Raw genomic sequence first — 24576 nt, 5'->3', positions numbered from 1 at the left:
TCCTCCCATGTCAGCCTCTTGAGTAGCTGCGACCACAGATGTGAGCCACCATGCCTGGCTAATTTTTGAAAAAATACTTTTTGGAGAGATAGGGGTCTCACTATGTTATTCAGCCTGGTCTCAAACTCCTGGGCTTAAGCAATCCTCCTGCCTAGGCCTCCTAAATCCTGGGATTACAGGTGTAAACCACTGTACCCAGCCAAGAAACTTCTTTGGAAACTCAATCACACAGGATTGGAGAGAAGAATAGGTTATAAAACTAAGGAGGGATTCGATTTTGAGGAACCTTGAGTGTTCAATTCCTACTTTTCCTATGATGAATAGTCACATACTGTTTTGTTTTTGAGATGGAGTCTCACTGTGTCACCCAGGTTAGAGTGCAGTGGTGCGATCTCGGCTCACTGCAAACTTCGCCTCCTGGGTTCAAGTGATTCTTCTGCCTCAGCCTCCCAAGTAGCCAGGACTACAGGCACACACCACCTCTCCTGGCTAATTTTTGTAATTTTAGTGGAGACGGGGTTTCACCATGTTGGCCCGGAAGGTCTCGAACTCCTGACTTCAGGTAATCCACCCTCCTTGACCTCCCAAAGTGCTGGGATTACAGGCGTGAGCCACCACATTCAGCCTACATACTGTTTCTGAACTGGGAATGAACATAATCAGGGCTGTGATATTGGAACATTCATCTGGCATCCATGAATGAGTTGGAGCAAAGCAAGAATAAGTGGAGAGACTAAATCAGAGGAGATATTTCAGTGGCCTAGGAAAAATAATAAGGCCCCGAGCTGGATTTGCAATACTGGAAATGTAAGGAAAGGACAACAATTGGGACACATCCCTTTCTCATAGGTTCACATTTACTTTTTCATGTCAACAATAAGCCACAATATTATAAGAAAATAAAAATAATTAATCTGCTACTGGACGTTGTTCTTACTGAGTTCCATCTTTAGATATGTTTTTTATTAAAGTTGTGAGAAGTACAAATATACTAGTTACTTGTTCTATTTTTATGTTCTTGTGCAGGGAAAGAGGAAAAGGAAGAGTTCTATTCATGTGTCATACTCTGAGACTTGTGGTAGTTTGCTAATTATAAGTTCTATTGTCTGGGTCTCAAAAGGAATTCAAATGCTGAACCGAGTATAGTAAGGTCTCCCAGACCCCAGTGATTACACAGCTGCAAAATTTGTAGCCGAAATGTCATCCTGTCTTAGTATTTTTGCAGGCCAAAAGGCCAAGCAAAGTCAAGTCAAACTGTTTCTCATTTCTTACAGAAATGTACAAGACCTAACAATAGAGCTCAAGGCTTCATCAAAAACTTTAGTCTCTTCTTTGACCTCCTGGACTGTTGGCTGAGTCAGATTTTTTGTGTCTGTTGAATGGGAGATAATCTTACCTTTCATCTATCCCTGCCTTTCTAACACAATCTATTTGAGGTCCCTAGTTTCAAGATATTTTCATAGAGCCCCAGATTAAATGTATTTTGGATAACCTTGTGCACATGGCTCTGGGCCAGCTCTTTCTCTTAGTATAATTTTTTAAGCAAAGGATTGGGTGCTTTCATCTCACTTTTCTAAGACCTTACTGTCCATCTGGCTTTTCATCTCTAAAGTTAGTTCATTGTCCTGGACAATCAGTATAATATCAGTGTAATTTTGAAACACGTCCCCTGTATGGACAATCTTTCTAAAGGCTTCCAAAGTAATGTAAAATAAGCAATTGATTTCACATGAATTGTCCTTTTTGTAAAAATAAATATTAAGAAAATACAAAGAAAAAGAAGAGACATGAAAATGTTGGTCTTGGCAATAGCAAAGATGTGGAACTAATCCAGGTTTCCATCAATGATTGATTAGATAAAGAAAACATGATAATTGTGTAGACTGTGGAACACTATGCAGCCACAAAAAAGAACAAAATCATGTCCTTTGTGGCAATGTAGATGTTGCAATTATCCTAAGTGAATTAATGCAGGAATAGATACCCAATTACCGTATGTTCTCACTTATAGGTGGGAGGTAACACTGGGTACAAACGGGCACAAAGAAGGAAAGGATAAATCCCAGAGATCCCCAAATGGGAGAGGTAGGGAAGAGGGGAAAAGAGTTTAAAAATTACTTCTGGGTTACTATGTTCATTATTTGGTAGATGGGATCATTAGATGCCTAAACCTCAGCATCACGCAAGATACTTGTGTCACAAACTTGTACAGGTACTCCCCACCGAATCTAAAATTTTTCAATAAAATATTAAAAAAAAAAAAAAAAGGCTAGGTGTGGTAGGTCATGCTTGCAATCCCATCACTTTGGGAGGCAGAAGCAGAAAATCACTTGAGCTCAGGAGTTCGAGACCAGTCTGGGCAACATGGAAAGATCTCATCTCTGCTAAAAAATACAAAACAAAACAAATTGGCTGGTGTGGTGATATGCACCTATAATCCTAGCTACTTGGAAGGCTGAGGTGGGAGGATCACATGAGCCCAGAAAGTTGACACTGCAGTAAGTCATGATCACACTACAGCACTCCAACCTGGGCACCAGGGCGAGACCCTATCTTAAAAAATAAATAAAATAAAATAAAATAAAAAATTTTAGTGTTGAGGTTATAGGTGATTTAAATTATTTTTTAATTTTTTTTAACATTTTTGGTAATTAAAATATTACACATATGAGTTAACAAATATATTATTATAAAACATGTTTTTCCAACCAGCACAATCATACTTTATTTTTATAATTTATTTGTTTTATTTCCAAAAGATACATTCCTTGAAATATGTTGGTGATTGTGCATATAAAAGAGTTCTTTACTTCTATACCAACGGTTCTCAAAAATTTGGACTTCAAAATAGTTTAGAAAACTGACATAGAAGTATGAACCTTTGGCTTTGAAAATAAGGGTCATAAAAAAAGCAACTAATCTTTGCTGTCAACATTTTTAAGAAAAATAAAGGATGTTAGGATGCCATACTGGTACAAAAGACCTAGTCTTAGAATTTAAATAGGGTCCTTCACAAGAAAAGCCGACAGGTACATTTACACACACATGGATGTTTGTATATGTGCATACCATTTCAAATCCATTAAAACTGGATATACTAACATTACATTGTACAAAGTTATTTTGGAGTCTCCCAGTTTGCAGTGGAATGTGAAGAGGAGCTGAAATACCCGAAATGTCCTAATGCTCTCTCTACATTACTGCCCTTGTAAAATTGTCCAGTTTTACATAAGCATGTTGAGGAAAATGAAAACAATAGTCTTAATACTATTTCACTCAGTTTGGAATGTTCCAGGTAATTTACCTGAAAGTGAGAGAGACCAAAGAACAACTAAGTACTCTGCCAAAATTTTCCCCCTGCAGAGCCTGGCGTTATGAAGTTGAGCTAACAAAGAAGGCTCAGCAGTTAGGGCTTTGATGAGTCAACACAGAAAAGTCAGCAACAACTAATATGAACTCTTCCACAAGGTTGCTACAAGAACAGGCATTTGCAAAGCTTTCTTAATTGCCTTTTTATATTCTGACATTTTTCCCTCCATCAGAAATACCTTAGACATTAAATCTCCATGACAAAACCACTTGAATACCCATTTTGATCCTGTGATTTGAAGTATGGAGAGGAAAATCATTGAACCTGAGAAAAATGTTCACATTTATAGGTGCCCTTTAAAATTTAGCAGAATTACATTAATAACATCATCTGTTTCCAGTGCCCTCACTTACTTTGTGGGCTTCATTTATCTCTTATATAATTAGTACAACTACATCATTCTTCACAATTGTTTGGAGAGACATTGCAATTGGAGGTTTTAATCTTTTTTACTCTGACAGCTACATTGTTGTAGGATTTCTGGAAAAAAAAAAAGTGAGAACAATGGAATGCACTTTTTGGGGACTATTTTTAAGTGGTCCAGTCTGTGCCTTTCTTGTTAATTTTGATTTGAAATTTCATAATTTGCTCTTTTGATAGTTCTGTCTCTCAAAGAAAGAAAAGTTCCTGAGACTGAGAGTTAGGTATCTAATAAATATGAAACTAGCTATTGAGATCTTGTCTTTTAATCTGAGTGATGGATTGACTCTTTGGGCCTCAAACAATAAAGCGAGTTTACTATCATAAAATAAATCTGTTAGCTTTAAAATGGGCTTCCTCTGTTTGACTGACAATACAATTCTGATGTTGTACCAAATTTAAAAATAGTTTGTATTTCTCATAATAACTAGTAGGTTGAATAGTGGGTGTTGTGATGGAAAATACCCTGAGGCTTCTTTGGACTCAACTAGAAGGAATGTCAAGATTGATTTGTGATACCTGCAAGAGCAGAAGAGCCAAGAGTTGCAACATGAGGCCAGGGAGTTGCCATGACTAATGCGGGATCTCATGGTGCTTTCTGGAAGTGCCGACTTTACATCTTGAATATATGGTTGCCCAAAACATCTGGTATATTGGGACCTAATAAATAATAACTTACTGATTGATTAAGGACTATGCACATTATCAAAGATTTTTAGCAACTAAAAGCTGAAGAGTCATGAAAAGCAACTGTATACCTTCAAGAACATCATCTCATAGCTTCTTCAAGATAATTTTATTGATTTGATGATTTTTTTTTTTTTGAGACAAAGTCTTGCTTTGTTAACCAAGCTAGAGTGCAGTGGTGCGATCTTGGCCCACTGCAACCTCCACCTCCTGGGTTCAAGCGATTCTCCCACCTCAGCCTCCTGAGTAGCTGGAACTACAGGTGTGTGCCACCACACCTGGCTATTTTTGTATTTTTAGTAGAGACAGGGGTCACCATGTTAGCCAGGCTGGTCTCAAACTCTTGACTTCAAGTGATCCACCCACCTTGGCCTCCCAAAGTGCTGGGATTACAGGTGTGAGCCACCTATGCCTGGCCCTGGTTTGATTTTTAATAAATCCATTCCATATTCACATTGTGAAAACACTTTACCTTCTTTATTCTCAGTGGTTGTTTTTCCTTTTGCTCAAGGTTAACAGGTATGAGTTCTAACATCTTCTGCTTTATATTCTCTTTCTGTACATGTTCTCTGCTCCCTGTGTCTCTGGGGAGAAAGAAATTTTTTCTCTTCATCTCTAAGTTAGCCACTTCTCTGCTGTTATCTTCTTTTGGTTGGGATCTTGCCGTCTGAGTTGTTCCCAAGATTTCCAATAACGGTAATGTCTCCCTCTTGTGTGGAGGAAGGACTGGCAGATCCCTATGGATTTATATGGGTAAATTCCACTTTCCTTCACTCTGTGTCTCTCCTCCAGCCACTGTCCCATTCCTCCCCTTCACGGGTGCATCTCTAATCTCTGGGCCCCCTTCTCAAGGGAACTTTCCATGATGAAGGAAATATTCTCTCTGTACTATCCAGTGCAGTAGCCACCAAGCACTTGTGGTTATTGAGTACTTGAAATGCAACTAGTGGCACTTGAAGAAGGGAAATTTTAATTCTTTTTTTAAAATTTCAATTGGAAATGTCACACTTGGCAAATGTCTACCATAATGGACAATAGATAAACATCTGCTTCAGATTTCTTCAACTGAACCACAGAAAATTATTTAAGTGTATCTCCCCAACTCTCCAAAGGATAGTGCATAACTAGTACCATTCCAACATGTATAGAGGAGAAGTTAGCTCATTACCTACAGTGGATACCTGAGGACATTAGGACTTTGTTCTCTTTATTTCAGTAACTGAGGTTGTCCTCTCATACTCATTGAAAGAGGAAGTTCAAATGTCTGTCATTTGCAAAGACCATCAGTGATCTTTGTAAGTTTCTCATTCTTAATTTCTAACTGTCTTGTTTTTCTTTACTTATTAGAGAACGGGTGTCACTCTGTTGCCCAGGCTGGCGTGCAGTGGTTTCATTATAGCTCACTGCAGCGTCCAACTCTTGGGCTCAGATGATCCTCCTGCATCAGCCTCCCAGGTAGCTGGTGCTACAGGCGCATGGCGTCATGCTCACCCTCGCCAGTGCTTTTTGTTTTGTTTTGTGTTGTTTTTTGTAGAGATGGGGTTCTCACTGATTTGATCAGTCTGGTCTCAAACTCCTGGCCTCAAGTGATCCAGCCTCCCAAGTACTGGGATTACAGGCATTAGCCATTACACCTGGTCCTAACTCTCCTCTTTCATCAAATTGATTACTGTCCTCCAAATGTTACTTTTACTTTTCTACTTTTCAGCCTCGTATTATACTATCTCTTCAGCATCTTACAACCTTCTCCTTTCCTACACTTACCAAATCACATACATTTCTTCAAGGCTCATAGTCTAGCTCTTCTGACAAGCTTCCACAGAGCAATAAGCCTAAGATAAGTGTAGTCCTTAGTCTAGATATATTTAAAAAACTTGTTGAACTCTTACTATATTCCAGACAAGTATGCAAGATGGATAGAGTGGTTAGTAATGATAATAATAAATTAATATGGCTGGGCACAGTGGCTCATGCGTGTAATCCCTGTACTTTGGGAGGCTGAGACAGGGGGATCACTTAAGGTCAGGAGTTGGAGACCAGCCTGGCCAGTATGGCAAAACCCAGGCTCTACTAAAAATACAAAACAATTAGCCCAGTATGATGGTGCATGCTTGTAATTCCAGCTACTATGGAGGCTGGGGTGCAATTGCTTGAATCTGGGAGGTAGAGGTTGCAATGAGTCAAGATCGTGCCATTGCACTCTAGCCTGTCTCAAAAATAATAATAACGATAGTAATAGATTAGTATTTGTTGAAGACTTCTTACATGTCACATACTCTTCCAAGCTCTATGTGTGCCTGATTTCATTTACTTCTTATGATTACCCAGTGAGATAGATATTACTATTATATCACTTTCACAAATGAGGAAATGGAGGTAAATGGAAATAATAACATGCCCAGGTCTCCCGATCAGTAAGTGACAGAAAGGTCCTGCTTGTACAGTTAAATCCCAGCACCTGCCAATTCTTCTTAATGCTCAACAGAACATAAGAACTCCTATTCTTAAATGTCTTCTACTTTCATTTTGATGTTAACATTTGTATTGTGATTACGCTTTTGTTACTAAATGTTACATACATAGGCTGCTCCTCTCAATAACATTATAAACTTCTAAGGTAGAGACCAAAGTGTCTGCTCCTTTGCAGTCTTAGCAAGCACTTAACAACATATTTTAGGCAGTATGTTTCAAATTATGGATATGGCTGATTAATGAGTTTTAGGTTCTAAACTCAGTTTACTGTGTTCACATCCAATTTTTTAATGAAATAGAATGAAATCATAAACAGTGGAACACCTATGCAATGGAATATTTAGCAATAAAAAGAATGAGCTGTCATGTCGTGTAAAGACATGGAGGACCCCTAAATGGATTTTGCTAAGTAAAAGCAGCCAGGCTTCAAAGGTTATATACTGGATGATTCTGACAATATGATATTCTGGAAAAGGCAAAACTGTGGAGACAGTAAAATGATGACTGGTTAAGAGTTAGCGTAGAGGGAGGGATGGATAGGTTGGAGCATGGGGTATTTTTAAGGCAGTGAAACTATTTTGTATAATACTGTAATGGTGGATACATCATTATAGATTTGTCAAAATCCATAGAATGTACAACACAGAGAGTGAACCCTAATTTAAACTATAGACTTTAGCTGATAGTAATATATCAATATTGGTTCATTTGTTGTAACAAATATGCTACATTAATGCGAAGCATTAATAACAAAGGAAACTGTGTGAGAAGGGAGAAAGGAGAGATAGTATATAGGAACTCTCTGTAGTTTCTGTTCTACTTTTCTGCAAACCTAAAACTACCATAAATAATAAATAAATAATAAAGCCTATTAATAAAAAAAGCAGAATAGAATAGAATGTATCTAAGCATATCATGCATTGTGAGGATAAAAACTGTTTAAGGAAATATCTGTTTCAGTTTTAGATATGTGTGTGTGTGTGTGTGTGTGTGTGTGTGTGTGTATCTTAACTGTGGATAAGAGGTTAAAAAAGTTTGAAAGCCGTCATTTGAGAGATTATTGCAAACACGCTTCTTATTTGTCAGCCGACTGAAACACTGCGCAGAGTTCTAGTAATGACTGTAAACCTGCCTCCCAGAAGCAGGAAGAGTCCTAGTACATATGAAGTGTGATGGACGTGTCGGTTTTTTGAAATGACGGTACATGATTGTTGTAGGAGACTTTATGAAAACCTTTAACCTTGGGAAATAAAATTAACCCAAATGATGTGGATGGCAGCATGTATTTTGTCAAGGCATTCATTTATCAGTATTTCTGATTTGGTATGGTAACACCCTAGTCCATTTTTGATAAAATATTGGGAGTAACTTAATTTTTCTTTTGAGTACAGCACAATTGAATTATAGCCTCAAAACAATAGCAAGCGTAATATGTAGGAAATTCTTAAAATAACCTGCTCCACCATTGTCCCCTAGCCTTACTCAGGACAGGTATCCAGAAAGTACAATTTTCTAGTAACTTGACAGACTCAAGTTAATAGTTTTCTGCAATGGATATTAATAAATGTAGGAGTGTTTATTTGGTGATGTTGTTTTTGTTTGTTTTTCCCTCCTCCTCCTCCTCCTCCTCTCCTTCTCCTTCTTCTTCTTCCTTCTTCTCCTTTCTCCTCTTCCTTCTCCTTTCTTCCTTCCTCCTCCTCCTTTTTTCTCTTCCTCTTCTTTTCTTCTTCTTATTCTTCTGTTTTTTAAATCTCTCACACGTATTTGGGAAGCAGAAGGTCTCAGTCAGTCCGGGCTGTCCCGGTGCCGGGCAGCCCTGACGTTAGGGCTAAGGAGGTGCCTCTGTTCTGCCCCTTCTGCTGCCTGCTGCCCTTCACTCTCACCTGCTTTGCGTGTCTCTGCCTGCCCCCCACCCTTTTCTAGCAGATCACTAGCAGAGCTTTGGCTTTTACCTGAGCTAACTTTAGAGCTTTTGTCTTCTCAGGTAACTCAAAATAATTTGCACCCTGGATTTTGTGAACAGTTTGCTGAACTCCCAAGTTTCTACAATCCCCATTAAACACATCCGTATGTCTTTTTCTTGTGGCACATCCCCCGGAGAGGGAAAGCTGAATGTTCCCTGTGACAACCGACTGAAGGAGATCTTGTCTCATGCGGGTTCCGTCAGAGTCGATGGAATAGATTCCTAAGAGAAAGGAAGAATACACACTAGTAAATTAATTTGTAGTGTACTGCCCCCTTATTTTTAGACCTGTTTGTATTTTTAAGGCAGAATAACTAAAACTGAAGCTGCATTTATTAGGTTTCCAAATGAAACCAGTTAGGCTTAAATCTGAGACTGGAGTTGAACAGTGCCAATGTACTCGTAAATTTTGTACAACGCAAATCTAAATACATACATTTTGCACTTTGCTAATTGTAGGATGCACTTACCACTTTCACTATTCCTTTAGACACTTAAAAAATACATATTCCTGGGCCTTACCTCAGGCCTCCTGAATTAGAATCACTGCAGTGGTACCCAGAAAGCTGTCCCTTTAAAGAAATCTCAGGAAATGTCTGATGATTTCACATGGCTAGGGAAACAGTAGGATGAAATGTTGGTTGGTAAGTGATCCATTTAAATATCAAAACAATTTTCTGAAATATGTGTAACACTTAAAGAAAAAAATTAACATTTTTTTTTCTTCATCAGGAAACCAAATTTCCCAAATGGGATACTCAAATTTATCCCCTGGGTCTTCCTTCTGGTTTCCATGAAGAATTAAAAGCTACCAAAATTCCGTTTTAGTCTTCGCTTTAAAAATATTTTTAAGACATCAGAAAGCAGTAGATGACTATTCATTCATCCAAGAACCCTCTTTGCCTACAAATATTTACATAGTCCTTCTGAGCATAAAGCATTACCTTCGTGTAAGTCATCCTGTTAAATCCAGCTCTATGAGTGCATGTGCATAGCTTGGGAAGGAAAAGGCTTTCACTCCATTTTTGATTTATCACTGATCAATGATCCAACAGTGTCAAAGGCATTGTTAAAAGTCCTGCTTTTGTGTGGCATGGTTCTTTGTGCTCTTGAATGAAAGTGACAGGCACCAGTGTCTTGCTTCCTTAGCACTAACGGGGCTTCCTACATACCTCTAAAATACTTTCCAAAACTTTTCTTTTTGTTTTCATTCTGCAAGATGGAGAAAACAGTTGCCATTGCACTTTTGGAAAATGACCTGTATAGTTTGGAAAGTTTATTGTTTTTTCTCTTACCCCTGATCTTGAGAATCTCTCCTGGTGAGCTCTAGGCCCTTTTCTTTCCTCTTAGTCTCATAAGAAGATGGTGAGTCCCCTGTGGCCACACCTGGGAGTTGTCCAATCTCCCTCCCTGGGTAGCACCCTCTCTGGGACTCTAACCCCTGTCACTCCTGTCCTCCCCTGTGATCTCCTGTTACCCTCTTTGAAGCCCTTCTCTTCTCATGTTTCAGTGTTGCACATCTGTAGTAGAGAAATCCAATGCCTTGTAGACAAGGCCCATTCTCAGTGTGGGTCTTCCTGGCTTCTCAGCGTACTTCTTGTCTACCTTTCACCACAGTTCGGTCTACTCTTGATAGCAGCTTTGCTAAAAGTTCCTTCTCCCTTCCTGTCCCTTCAAACCAATGTTCTCCTAGAGAACCCATCACCTGCTGTTCAGCGGAACCTAGAATCCACGTATCTGCAGCCCAGACCCCTGCAGCAGATCTGTGTGCTCATTCTCCCATCAAGCCGCTGGTCTCTGGAAAAGAATGGTCCCTGCCATGACTGTGTTCACTTTTCCCCATCCTCTCTCTCTTGTCCTTTTAGCCTGATTTCTTACGCTGGCATTTCCAACATGAAAAGTTAATTTTTTTCTGAAAAAAAAAAAAGACTTTTTCTAGACCTTACCTCCCTGTCTTCTTCAACTCATTCAAAAAGACGTTGAGTGCCTACTGTATGCCCAGTGCTCTCTCCTGTAATCAGTGGCCATTTTTCTGCTTTCCCTGAGCTGCTAGGCTTCTCAGCATTGTCTGTCCTTCTGCCTTGGTCCCTCTCATCTTGAATTTATTGCCACTTTTTACTTACCCTTTAATTACCTTGAACCATTCGCCTTAAAGGTTATCAGTGAACCCTTCTCCTTTTTAATAGAAGCTATTTTTTTCCTGGTTTTTCTGCCTGAAAACATAGAATTTGAGGCAATTGTTACTTTTCAGGTTTTTTTATTATTATATTTTAAGTTCTGGGATTCATGTGCAGAACATGCAGGTTTGTTACATAGGTATACACGTGCCATGGTGGTTTGCTGCACCCATCAACCCATCATCTACATTAGATATTTCTCCTAATGCTATCTCTCCCCTAGCCCCTAGCCCTTCGCCCCCAACAGGCCCCCGTGTGTGATGTTCCCCTCCTTGTGTCCACGTGTTCTCATTGTTGAACTCCTAATTGTGAGTGAGAACTTGCAGTGTTTGGTTTTCTGTTCCTGTGTTAGTTTGCTGAGAATGATAGTTTCCAGCTTCATCCATGTCCCTGCAAAGGACATGAACTCATCCTTTTTTATGGCTGCATAGTATTCATGGTATATATGTGCCACATTTTCTTTATTGAATCTATCATTGATGGGCATTTGGGTTGGTTCCAAGTCTTTGCTATTGTGAATAGTGCTGCAATAAACATACGTGTGCATATGTCCTTATAGTAGAATGATTTATAATCTCTTGGGTATATACCCAGTAGTGGGATTGCTGGGTCAAATGGTATGTCTGGTTCTAGATCCTTGAGGAATCACCACACTGTCTTCCATAATGGTTGAACTAATTTACACTCCCACCAAGAGTGTAAAAGTCTTCCTATTTCTCCACGTCCTCCCCAGCATCTGTGGTTTCCAGATTTTTTTTTTTGGTGGGGGGAGTGGGATATGGAGTCTCACTGTCACCCAGGCTGGAGTGCAGTGGCTTGATCTTGGCTCACTGCAACCTCCACCTCCCTGGTTCAAGCAATTCTCCTGACTCAGCCTCCTGAGTAGCTGGGACTACAGGTACCTGCCACCATACCCAGCTAATTTTTTTTTTTTTTTTTTTTTTTTTTTTTTGTATTTTCAGTAGAGCTGGGGTTTCACCATGTTGGCTAGGCTGGTCTCGAACTTCTGACGTCAGGTGATCCGCCCACCTCGACCTCCCAAAGTGCTGGGATTACAGGCGTGAGTCACCGAGCCCAGGCTGTTATTATTTCTTGACAATGCCACCAATAATATCTCACAATTATGTGTTCTTCTACTTTCTCCTGTTATTTCCTGGTTTTGTGGCTGGATTTTTCTTTTCCATCACCTGCCTCCTGAAGTAGTTAACGTTTCCTGAGACTGAGCTCTCTGCCCCTCCCATTAGACAGTCTCTCTCTCTTTCACAATATCAGCTTTTGTTTTAGTCCAGGGTGTACATGTGAGGTTTGTTACCTGGTTATTCTGCGAGATGCTGAGGTTGGGGGTATGACGGATCCCGTTACCCAGGAAGTGAGCATAGTGTCCAACAACTCGTTTCTCAACATTTCGCCCTCTCCTCCCCGCTCTGGTAGGCCCAGTGTTTACTGTTGTCATCTTTATGTCCATGAGTACACAATGTTTAGCTCCCACTTACAGGGAGAACATGCAGTATTTGGGTTTCTGTTCTTGTGTTAATTCACTTAGGATAATGGCCTCCAGCTGCATCCATGTTGCGGCGAACTACACGATTTGTTCTTTTTTATGGTTGCGTGACACTCTTTTCTTCTTAATCTGCATCGCCTCTCAAATCAGTCTGTTAACTGTTGTGCAGGTAGGTCATCTTTGTATTTCCATTTTTTAATGATTTCTCCATGGCTTAATTTCTTTGTGTCACGAATTGCTTATATTGCCAGCTGAGCAAGGCACCTTCACAGCTTATAGAGCATCTCTACAACACAGATTTATTTACCACCGTCTCCTAAAGTCCATACGCACATACACCCAGCACAGGTACATTCCTTTTTCTTTTAATCTCCAAAGCATTACCGTTCCCCTGATTATAAAAATAGGTGGAGGATCTCCTCTTCTCTGTCCAGTCAGGTGAGACGTCTGGTCCAATGTCCCTCATATCCCACACAGAACTCAGCATCCAGGTCCACTGCCATGTGCGGAGACTCGTGCAGACGTCTCATATGCATTATTACAAGGCCTTTTCTCTCCTGCATCCTATCAGGACGGTTTTTCCTGATCACCCGGCCTCAACACTCTCAGCTATGGACTGATGTTGCTCCACTTTTGGACAGCTCTTCACTGTGAGCCCAGATAGGAAAGTTTAGACTCCACAAAGAAACTGAAGCTCAAGGGGGAGAATTAAGCTCTCAAAGAAGCACCTCTTCACCCTTTCCCTTTCACGTGCTACCTCCTCTAAGTGCACATGCGCTGGTCGAGCTGTCTAAATATGCTCTGTGCTGCAGGCTTCCGGATGTTTTTCTGTATGCATGAATCCCCTTATCTTGAAAGTCTGCCTGTCAAAACTCTACCCAGCTCTTCAGAATCCAACACAAATCACCTTTCTCCGTCATGTCCTTTATTGTCTTCCCATGCCTGATAGGAACGGAATCATCCATGTGCGCTCTTGTACCTTTGTAACTCTATTACAGACCCGTTTTTCTCCTACGACCTAAAAGCAATATGCAATAAGTGTTTTGTTTTACATTGCTTTTTGGAAATTGGTGCAGACTCCATGCAACCTAATTTTATTAAGAATTCAGTACTGCTTAGAAGTGTCCTCTTTTTTTATCACTTAAGGTCAAATACACTTTTTTTTTTTTTTTTTTTTTTTGAGACAGAGTCTTGCTCTGTTGCCCAGGCTGGAGTGCAGTGGCATGATCTTGGCTGACTGCAACCTCTGCCCTCCAGGCCCAAGCAATTCTCATGCCTCAGCCTCCTGAGTAGCTGGGATTACAGGCTTGAACTACCGCCTGTAGTATTTTTAGTAGAGATGGGGCTTTGCCATGTTAGCCAGCCTGGTCTCGAACTCCTGAAGTGATCTGCCCACCTCAGCCTCCCAAAGTTCTGGGATTACAGGTGTGAGCCACCGTGTCTGGCCCAAATACACTGTTAAAATTTGATGTGTCCCCCACTTCTTTAACCCCTTTTCCTATAATGTTTAGTCTGAGCATTGCTTCCAGACACCTTTTACATAAAGACCATCTCTATCACTTCAGTCTTCCACTCAAAGCATTTTAATAACTCTGCATTGCTCTTCGGATAAAGTACAAGAAGATACAGTTAAAATGTAAAGGAACTGTGTCTAAAGGAAAATTAGAATTCTACAGTAATAGAATTGTGTATTGCCTCTGTACAGCTTGGGCTCAAACATTCTGATGCTTTGCCGTTCTAGGTTAACATTAAAAAGAACTCTCAACTCATCTATAGTGTGTTGACTTCTGGAGAGCAGAATTCTAATTTGTCACATCACAGTGTGATTGCAGAAGCTTATGTTCTTTGTTGGTGATTAGGATGTGTTTTCTTGTCCAGTCTTGCTCGTTAGAGAGAAAGTTAGGGGTCTTATTCAGAGAACGAACCCGTAGTTCTAGAGATAATAGGATTGGGAGAAATGCCATATTCCACTTTACACCACACTAAGAAGCTGAAAGGGACATTAAGTTCTTTAAAGGGCATCCCTGCCTACATAGTTGAACACTATCTTCCTTCTACATCCTTAATCAATGTCTTTTCTGAGTGACTTCATCCGGAGCTTCCATCTCACCGAAAATTCCCTGAGGCGCTGTCAGCATGGAGCCTGTTGATCCTTGGTGCCTGAACTGGACTAGGCTGCACACTCCTGGACACAAACCCTACTCATATGACTCTTAGCTTGGAGCCAGCGCTCCCCGAAGTTAGGCAAGAGTTTTAATGCCTTAAAAGGGAAAGATAAGGTGAAAATAATTAAGTCCAATATTCTTTCCCTTTTAAACTTTTTATACACTCCTTTCTTTGTCTTTGTTATGTGAATTTGACTTCTTTGTTCTGTTTCAGACAACTTGTAAGGACAAATGGTTATTCATCCAGTTAACAAAGTGGCATTTCTCCACACGTTGTTGTTTCATTTTTTCCTTTAAAAAGACTTATTTCTGCAGGCCTGGCATTACTATTTTGTTTTCTTAATACTTTGCTGGATGAAATAGTTAAGAGCACTAAGCATCATTACTATTTAATATAAAGAACCAGACTCAGGTTTAACTAATTTTCCTCAAATGTTTCAGGTCTTCACCTACATGTGTCACCCAAGTTGATTTTAATATGAAAGGGACCGTTGACTAAAAGATAAAAGGGGAAAAAAATTCTAGAATGACATAGAAAAGTTAGAAAGACCCAGAAAGACTTTGTACATGACCAGGGGATAACAAGGTGGAAGGGGTTACATTAGACACCTCATTCTAATATACTAATTATAATATTGTCATTTAAAATGCAATCCACTATATTAAAAAAAACATTTTGAATAGAAAGTTACAAGCATATTCAAAAGTAGAGAGAATACTATCATCAACCCACTATACCCATCTTGCAGCTTCAATAATTAGCAATATATGGCCATGGCCAACTTGTTTCTTTTACACGGCACTCCTTTCCCACAAACATTGGATTATTTTTAAAACAAACACAAGACAAAAATATCTCTGCATGTCCTAAATTAATATTCAATATTAAAGATGACTCTTGAAATATGAGATTTTAGGAGATCAGTCTGATATTATAAAAGAATAAGAAGCCAGTTAAGGTTTTGTTTTAATCAACTATATTAAGGCATAATACATGTGCAATAACAAGCGTTCATCTTAAGTGTATATTTGGATGAGATTAGAGAAATTTATCTACTATGTTACTACCACTAAATCAAGCGCTAACATATTTCCACCATCACGCCAAGTTCTCTTATACCTCTTCCTAGTTGCTGTAAACACATGCCACCCCCAACCCAAGCCCAGAAAAAATGTTTTTCTGCTTTCTGGCCCATAGGTTCTATTTCTTTTTTCTGGAGCTTTATAAAAATAAAATCCTATGTGAAGTGTTTTTGGGTCTGACTTCTTTTGCACAGTATATTTTTGAAATTTACATATATTGTGAACATCGGTAGTTCATCACTTTGTATTGCATCTTTAAAAATCCGTTGCATGACTGTATCACATTTTGCTTCTCCAGCCCATCTGATGGATAATTACTTTTTGTTTTTATGGAGATAGAGTCTCACTCTGTCACCCAAGCTGGAGTGCAGTGGCATAATCTCGGCTCACTGCAACCTCTGCCTCCCAGATTCAAGAGCCTCCTAGATTCAAGAAATTCTCATGCCTCAGCATCCCAAGTACCTGGGATTACAGGCGTGCTCCACAACACCCAGCCAATTTTTGTATTTTCAGTAGAGATGGGGTTTCACCATGTTGACCAGGCTGGTCTTGAACTCCCAACCACAGGTGATTTACCCCCCAACCTCAGCATCCCAAAGTTTTTAATTGAGTTTTTTCTCTCCCAGTTTGGGGTGACTGTGGATAGTTTCTGTGAACATTCATATGCAAGTTTGTAAGTAGACTTGTATTTTTCACTTCTCTTTGACGAATAAGTAGGAGTATAATTGCTCAGCAGTATACATAAAGTATGTCTTTAGCTATATAATAAACTTTCCATTGTGTGTTTTCTAAAGTGGTTGTACCACATTACATTCCCATCAGCAGTGTATGAGAGTTATAGTTGCTTCCCATCTCTGCCAACATAGATATACTATGTTGGTCTAATTTAGCCATTCTTGCAGTATGGGATAGTATCTTATTGTGGTTTTCATTTGCGTTTTCCTAATCACTAATTTTGTTTAGCATCTTTTTCATAGGATTACCAGACGCCTCAAATTCTAATCACCATTTCTCCAACTCAGTGAGGCAACCAAACTCACTGTGGATTATCTTGTCTCTACCCATTTTTGAGAAATTTCTCCAAAATAAAAAGCCCAGGCTGGGTGCAGTGGCTCACCCTGTAATCCCAACACCTTGGGAGACCATAGAGGGAGGATTACTTGAGCCCAAGGGTTTGAGACCAGCCTGGTCAATAGAGGAAGACCCTATCTCTACATTTTCTTTTGAATTATATGGATATGGTGATGCACTCTATAGTCCCAGCTACTTGGGAGGCTAAGGTTGGAGGACCCCTTCAGCCTAGGAGGTGAAGCCTGCAGCAAGCCAGGATCACTCCAGTGCACTCCAGCCTGGGTGACAGAGCGAGATCCTGTCAAAAAGAAAAAATAAAGGCCCAGATGCAGCTTTTCCTTCTCACATTTATCACAGTTATGCACTGCCTGCTGTCCCATTATTGAAAACAGTTATTTTATTTTACTTTTTTTTTGAGGAGGCGAAGTGGGGATGTAGGTTACACTTCATCCTGTTACTCTGCCTCGGATATAATTGGAAATCCAGATTAGTTTTGGAGAAATAATTTCTAAATTTTTTTTTTTAGTTTATCAAGGGCCAAGCCTGGAAAACTCAAGTCAGATTGTATGGAAGAGAATTCTTCAACTGATTACATCTAGCCTCAGTCTCTGATGTTGGGAGAATATGTCACCAAGAAAGGAAAGGAAAATCATGCTTCCTTGCTGAATTTGGTGAATTCTGCAAAATAAGAATGACAGTGAAAGGGAAGAGACAAAGCAGTCTGAATCATGCCTCCCAGCTTTTCCACCTGGAATTTTATCCCAGAGAATGAAAGGCATGTTGGTAAAGATGAGTTAGCACAAGACAGGGATCCATTTCATATGTAGCCCTCTACCGATATTTTAGTGAACTTGGAAGCTCAGCCTGTCAGTCAGAGGAAAGCCTTACAACTTACTTTCCAGTGTGGCGTAGATGGGACCCCAAGATAGCTAGAGGACTTGGCAATGAGGATGGCATGCCATCATACGGATGAAGGCAACTCTCCTGGGGGCTGCAGCACTCTAGGGTTCTGTGGGCATCACAGTCAGACCTCAGAAAAGGCCTCCTTGTCAGCAGGAGAGAAGATGAGACCAAGAACAGAGATGTCTACCCAAGCTTACTAGGTCAAGAAAATGCAAATGGCATGCATGCAAGTGAAAAACCTCACTGTCAATGTCAGCAGGGCTAGGAGCACCCAGATGGGTAAGGAACCCCATGCCGTAGATCAGAGAAGAAATCAAATTCTGGAGACACAGACTCTTTCTTCTATTCCTGAGTTCATTTAAACCATGCCTCTTTCTTCCCACTACACACACACACACACACACACACACACTCACACTCACAGAGAGAGAGAGAGAGAGAGAGAGAGAGAGAAAGGGGTGGGGGAGAAAGAATGAGAAAGGAAGGTTAAGAGGCTAACTTATCCAAAGGAGATCAAATGGTGCCTGAATTACACTTAACTTTGTGTTTCTTTTTTATACACGCAAGTATAAGCATAATACAGGGGGAGGGGCAAGGGTTTGTGAATTTCAAACTATTTGTAAGATTTATAAACTTAGGGAGCTCCTTTGTTTTCTAAGAACTATTAACCCAGGAGGTGGATAGTGCAGGTTCCTCACCTTCCTATCATGTCTAAAAGACAGGAGTTTTTTTGAAGCACCAGATGTTAGAAGATACTGCCTGAAACTATCAAAGAGACCAAGACTAGAGAGATGTGAGTAGGGCACCATGTGAGACACATGATGAACATCTTCTGGTTTACTATTCTTCCTACATGAGACAGAAGCAGCACCCCCAAATTAGCTTCAGTTTCTTCAAATGCACTTTCTTCCTGCCCAGCAGAAGACAGAATGGCTTCCCCGAGCTGGAGAACATGCTTGGGCCATGGCCTGATGCCTTCAAGCAGAGAATGAAGGAGTGGGAGAATTCTGCAGCTCAGCTCTTTTCTTTAGCTCCTTCCTTGTCCAGAGAATGGGGTAGGAATGGGATGGAGGGAAGGTGAGAAGGTGAAATTCACAGTGCAGAGTGGAAGATTGTGATCATGCATTTAAAGTCATATGCAATAGCAGTTCTGTCAACAAATCTTCCTATTACTGTAATCTTATTTCCCACTAACTCTTGTTATTATAAGAAATTAATTTTCATCATACTCTCTAAGTGTATCTCCTTCACCCCTCCTCCAATATCAAATAGTTAATAATGTAACATAATAATATCGTATGTGCTTCAAACTATTTAACCATGCAAACACATATCCCACATATATCAGCTATGTTTTCTTTTTATTTCTGTGTTTATATTTTCACTCAATGTATATTTTAATGGGTATAATATAATAGTATGTTGTAAGAATGAGATTATGATTTTAATATATTTATAATTACTCTGCCCTAGCACAACCAATTTCTTTTTTTCTGAGCATCCTTTTAGTTTTTATTAACATATATAGAGTATCTATTTATCATCAGAGCATATAATTTTATATTCTGCTTTTGTTATCATTTTTCTTATTGCTACCTATTTATCACTTATGGCTACTTAATGCACCATGCAATTTCTATATCCACATTTTCTTAAATGCTTTCCTGTTGGATATACAAATAGTTTCTATTATTCACTATTATAAATACAGATCAAGCAGCCTGAATCGGAAATCTAAAATGCTCCCAAATCCAAACCTTTTTGAGCACCCACATGGCACTCAAAGGAAATGCTCCCTGGAGCATTTCGCATTTTTGGGTTTTTGGGTTAGGAATGCCCAACAAGTGCAAATATTCCAAAATCTGAAAAAATCAGAAACCTGAAACCCTTCCGATGCCAAGCATTTCAGATGAAGAATACTCAGTCTGTAATGTTACGGTGATCAGTTTCCTAGGAATGCCGTTTTTCTGACTTCAAATTATTTCCATGGACTAATTGGTGAGTGGGATTACTAGGTCCATAGATAGGAATATATTTAAGGACTCTTACTATAGATACGGGTCAGATTGGTTATTTGATGGGCTGTGCATATTTATAGGACCAGTAGAAAATATAAATTTATTAGTTCTTTTTGCAAGTCTCATCTTCACTTTTTGTTCATTATAATTGCAGTGAATGTACATTGTACTTACTATTTGAGAATTAGTGTGGCTTCATTAGAAAAATCACTTACATATCAGACAAGCATATTCAAATCCCAACTCAGGCCACTTCCTATTGTATGTTAAGTGGACGAGCCTCTCACAAAAATAGTTTCTTTCAATGGCAAATTGGTAACAATGGTGTCTCCCTTACAAGATTGTTGAAACGATTTGGTGAATTAATCAATGTCTGGTGTGTTCATGGCCATACAGAAAATTATTACTCCTCCTCGCTATCTCTGCTTCTCTAATTTTATCTACCTCCCCTTCCACTCCTGACTTCTTCTTGCATCGATTTTCCATTCGAGTTCTTTCGATACAAAGTTTTCTAGACTCCACTTTCTCATGCCAGAATTTATGTTAATAGGGGTCAATTATCAGTGTTCTCTAGAAACCTGATCTCTCGATAGCAAGTGCTGAATTAGGTTGCAAATCACTGAGGTCACTTCTGTTCACCCCATGACTTTTCTTGTGTTCACCCAACCAAATGGGAAATACATTCAGAATTAATACATTTTCATAAATTGCTCATTTTTGAATGGTTTGTATAGTCCAATTTCTCATTTAAACATCTTATCCAAGTTTCTGCCCATTAGGTTTCTCAGAGACTTTTTGACTTGTGTTTCTGCTTCTTTGTCTTGGTTTCAGATAATACTTCAGTTTAATCTTCTATTTGTTGCATCCTACCCAAGGACAACAAGCTTAATTCTTGTGATAGCAAATGTAGTTTGTCAAGAAGTGCAAGACAAGATCATTGTCAGAAGTTACATCTCAGAATGGTACTGCCGTTTGGATCTTGTCTGTCTCATACCCAGTGTCTGTTTTCTAGGCATTATTACTCATTGTTGTCTGGAAATTGGTTTTTATCTTGAGGGAATTTGTAGTAGAAACTGCCTTTTAAAGCAATGACTCTTCTTTAAAGTCAAAAGTAATTTCTAATACGTTATAAGGTGTCAGAAAGGCTGTACCAAGCATACAGTTTTTCAATTGGAAATGCATTAAAAATATCAAATTCTGTCCTCTTTCATGAGGGTGAGGCAATTTGGGGACTGCCAAAAGATTTTCTAGTCTCTTACCTCCATGATAAGATATTGAGCTGTGTAGGAAATATTCTAAGCAGTTCCACTTTAGGAGTTTAAAAGAAAAAATGGGAGGGAGGGAAGAGGAAGGGGAAAAATTCCTCTGCAATCTTCCCAGCTTCAGCAACTGTATTTCACAACTCTGGAGAATCCCAGAGGCTCCTTTAGATATTATTTCATATGAGCCTTCTCTCATTAAGTGTCATAGAGAAGATTTCTTCATTTTTGCATTATTAAGCCTGCTTTCCCCTCATATCGATGCCCACTATCCCTGTTTTCGCCTATTACAAATGAGTGCTAGCCTCTTTTTCTACCTAAATAAACAAGGCAGCCCTAACTTCTCATTGGCATCAAAGACCCTTGCCCCAGAAGCTACACCAGCAAAGTTACTAAAGTACGAAGGATCTCAGAGGTGGAAATCACAAGGTTTGAGAGAAGCTCATATATAACAAGTATGCAGTGGAAATTTGAGGATCATACCCAGCTGGATTCAGACAGAATGACCAGGTTTTCTGTAGTTACTGGACAGTACAAAGTAGCCTGACATGTCTGCCATGTGTATTACAGAGAAGTCTATTATTGAAACTCACAAGGTGAAAAATGTGGACCTGATCACAGTTGAGTGTGTCTGCCCCATGCTTGCATTTATAGCATTGGAAACAGGAAGGGTGAGATTGGAAACAGTCCAGTTCTGCCCAGAGCCCACTCTGCAGCATGTAACAGCAAAGCACTCACTGTCAAGAAATCGTGTCTATCGTGGTCATACCACATTCATCATTGTGCCACACTTAACTTCTTCAAGAACGCTGGCATCATAGCTCTCCTTGTGTTGTAAGGGGGACTGGCCCCCAGTTTTAGCCTCTACTCCAAGTCTGCACAAATCACCCTGTGGTATTGGGCAAGCTCCTTAACCTCAGTTTCCCCTAGCACATGGTAGAGGCGAACTTACATTGCCCAACCTGCAGAGAGATTGTGAAACCAGAATGAGATAATGTGTGCAAAGGATTTTGGAATGAGTTTCAAATTCTGAAACTTCTTGGGGTGTATGCTTTCATTTGTGCCGTTAGTCTGATTTGCAATCATTTCCATCTATAAAAGGATGTTCTGCCACATCATGAGTGTAAGTTTGATTTTCCTCATCTCGTTATGAGCCCCCATTGGGGCAGCTTTCAGAACATGCCATTCCCCCTCACAGCCTCCTGCAGGGGAGCATGACAGCTAGATCTGTTTCTCCTCCCTCCCCATCCCATTTCCCTTTGTCTGTCCATCACTCTCCTACACTGCATGTAAGACTCAGGTTAAAGACCCTCTGCTCTGTGACATCGCCTTCTTATCTCTCTGCACCTTGGACTGGCAGTGATTTAGCTTTCCACATCCTAGATGGGAGTGATCTACATCTAACTTGGCCTCTTTCCCTCATTAGACTTGGCTTTTCGAGAAGAAGACCAAGCCTCTACTTAGTATTTTAACCCAATACCTGCTTTATATTATTTGCTTTGTAAATATTGATCGAAATGATGAGTGAATGTCAAATACTTGTTGCTATGAAATAAGTTGAATCGGTAAAGTGAGTGATTCTTAAATTACTTGCTATAAAACATTAGGGGGAACTCATACTATTTGTGTCTCTTTTTGTGCTGCTCTAACAAAATACCACAGACTGGGTAATTCACAATCAACAGACATGTATTGCCTTGTAATTCTGGGGGCTGGGAGGTCTAAGATCAAGGCACCCGTATCTGGCCTTCTTGCTGAGTCACCACAAAGCAGAAAAATGTGTGTCTTCACATGGCAGAAGGCAGAAAAGCAAAAGAGGAAAAGAGGGAGAAGGGAGATACTCAATGTTTTGTAACAGCATTCTCCCACCCATGAGGTCACAGCCCTCATAGCTTAATCACCGCTTAACGGTCCCACCTCTTACTACTGTGACACTGGCAATTACATTTCAGTATGAGTTTTGAAAAGGACAGTCGTTCTATACAAAACCATAGCAGCTTTGTATGAGCCTAATAATATAAATGTATGTATGTTATGTGTACATATTTGTGGGGGAAGCTTATAAAATACTGCCAATTATTGGAAGTTTCAAACTGAGGGCAGGTGACCATATGGCAGAAACCATAAGCTGAGGCATCTGTGTTGAAAAGGAGGTTACAGTGTCTCATTGTCTCCCCAGTAACTGCTGTGGATCACTCCCTCAGTGGGACACCAACAGGTGTCACAGAATAAAAGAATTCCTTGATGAAGTATATTAGGAAATGCTGGGATAAATCTCCATTTTTGAAATCCATCATGTAATTAATATTCCATCTCACAATTCAGTGATCTGAGTGTACTACTTGTTCTTTTATCTTATTTTAAACTTATCCCTTCCCTGTTTCATTTTTAGCTTTTGCTGTGGCGTGGCACCTGGTCTCTTTCTAGAAGGAAAGTTCAACAAACAGCACAGTTCTGGACACATTGTATTGGTTTGATGATCCTACCTGGAACAGGTATGTAAAACCTCCAATACATGGTTACTGACACTTTTGAATCATAACTACGGATGTATATTCATTCCAGTGGATTACTGAGAATGGAATATGGTCTGAACAATTAAATTCGTGTGTCAGAGATGACTTTTGTCTTTTCTACTTAGAAGCATATGTTTATATTTTGGCATCTACAACTCCTGAAGACTACTTCATTTTCTTGGTTATATGATATGGTTATATGATAAGCTCAAATTAAGATTATAGTCATTCAAAGAGAGAGGAGAAAGTCTACAGTTACATGGTTCTGAAAATAAGATTTATCTAAAAATCTATGGAAATCAAATGAATGAAATATGACTGGTACTCTGGTATAAGTATAGTATTTGTAGTCCAAAATTATTACAGAAAAATATCAACTTCTTTCCCCTCCCCAAATTAGTCCAGGCTTAGAGAAAATTGTGTAATAACTCACAGGATAAAAATGACTACATATGTGAATTAATTAACAGAATTAAATCAATTAATTGACTGCTCGAACACTAAGATTTTGTGACAGTTACTCCCTTGGTGTATGCCAACATAAATATTACATAAAAACAAAACAGTATGGTGTTTGATAATATTAATGTTTAATGAATTCTCTTGAAGGGGATATTCTGAAAGTAGATTCTCACTATATATAAATATGTCAGCCTGTAGCTTCTGTCTAATTCAGACTTACTTGGATGAGCACTGTTTGTGAGTATGTAACATAGATAGGTAGATGGATAGATAGATGAATAGAGACATAGGTATCTCACGACACCTATTACATAATATATGTATGTGTGTGTGTTTGTATATATAGTATGCAATGACTCAGGGATACTTTATTACAAGATTGCTTGCTTGTATGCAACTTTAAAAATTTTATTAGAAATATAGCAGGCTTGTTGAAATACTTGTACATATTTGGAAAAGTTTCCCATAAGTTATATTTTCAACAGGAAAACTATATAACAACTCACCTG

General features: G+C 39.4%; 1 protein-coding gene across 11 annotated transcripts in view; it reads left to right on the top strand.

Moving 5' to 3' along the window:
* LOC105474633 (cholinergic receptor muscarinic 3) overlaps positions 1-24576 on the top strand; it is a 527334-nt gene that overhangs the window by 258169 nt on the left and 244589 nt on the right. For all 11 annotated transcript variants that reach the window (XM_071073800.1, XM_071073804.1, XM_011729445.2 and 8 more), the window contains one exon: positions 23482-23584. The gene's annotated coding sequence lies outside the window, so the exon portion shown is untranslated. The remainder of the gene's footprint in view (positions 1-23481; positions 23585-24576) is intronic.

This window comes from Macaca nemestrina, chromosome 1 (genome assembly GCF_043159975.1).
Source record: "Macaca nemestrina isolate mMacNem1 chromosome 1, mMacNem.hap1, whole genome shotgun sequence".
Taxonomy (NCBI): Eukaryota; Metazoa; Chordata; class Mammalia; order Primates; family Cercopithecidae; genus Macaca; species Macaca nemestrina.
The sequence above is the reverse complement of the archived record's forward strand: the minus strand, read 5'-3'. Positions and strand labels throughout refer to the sequence as shown.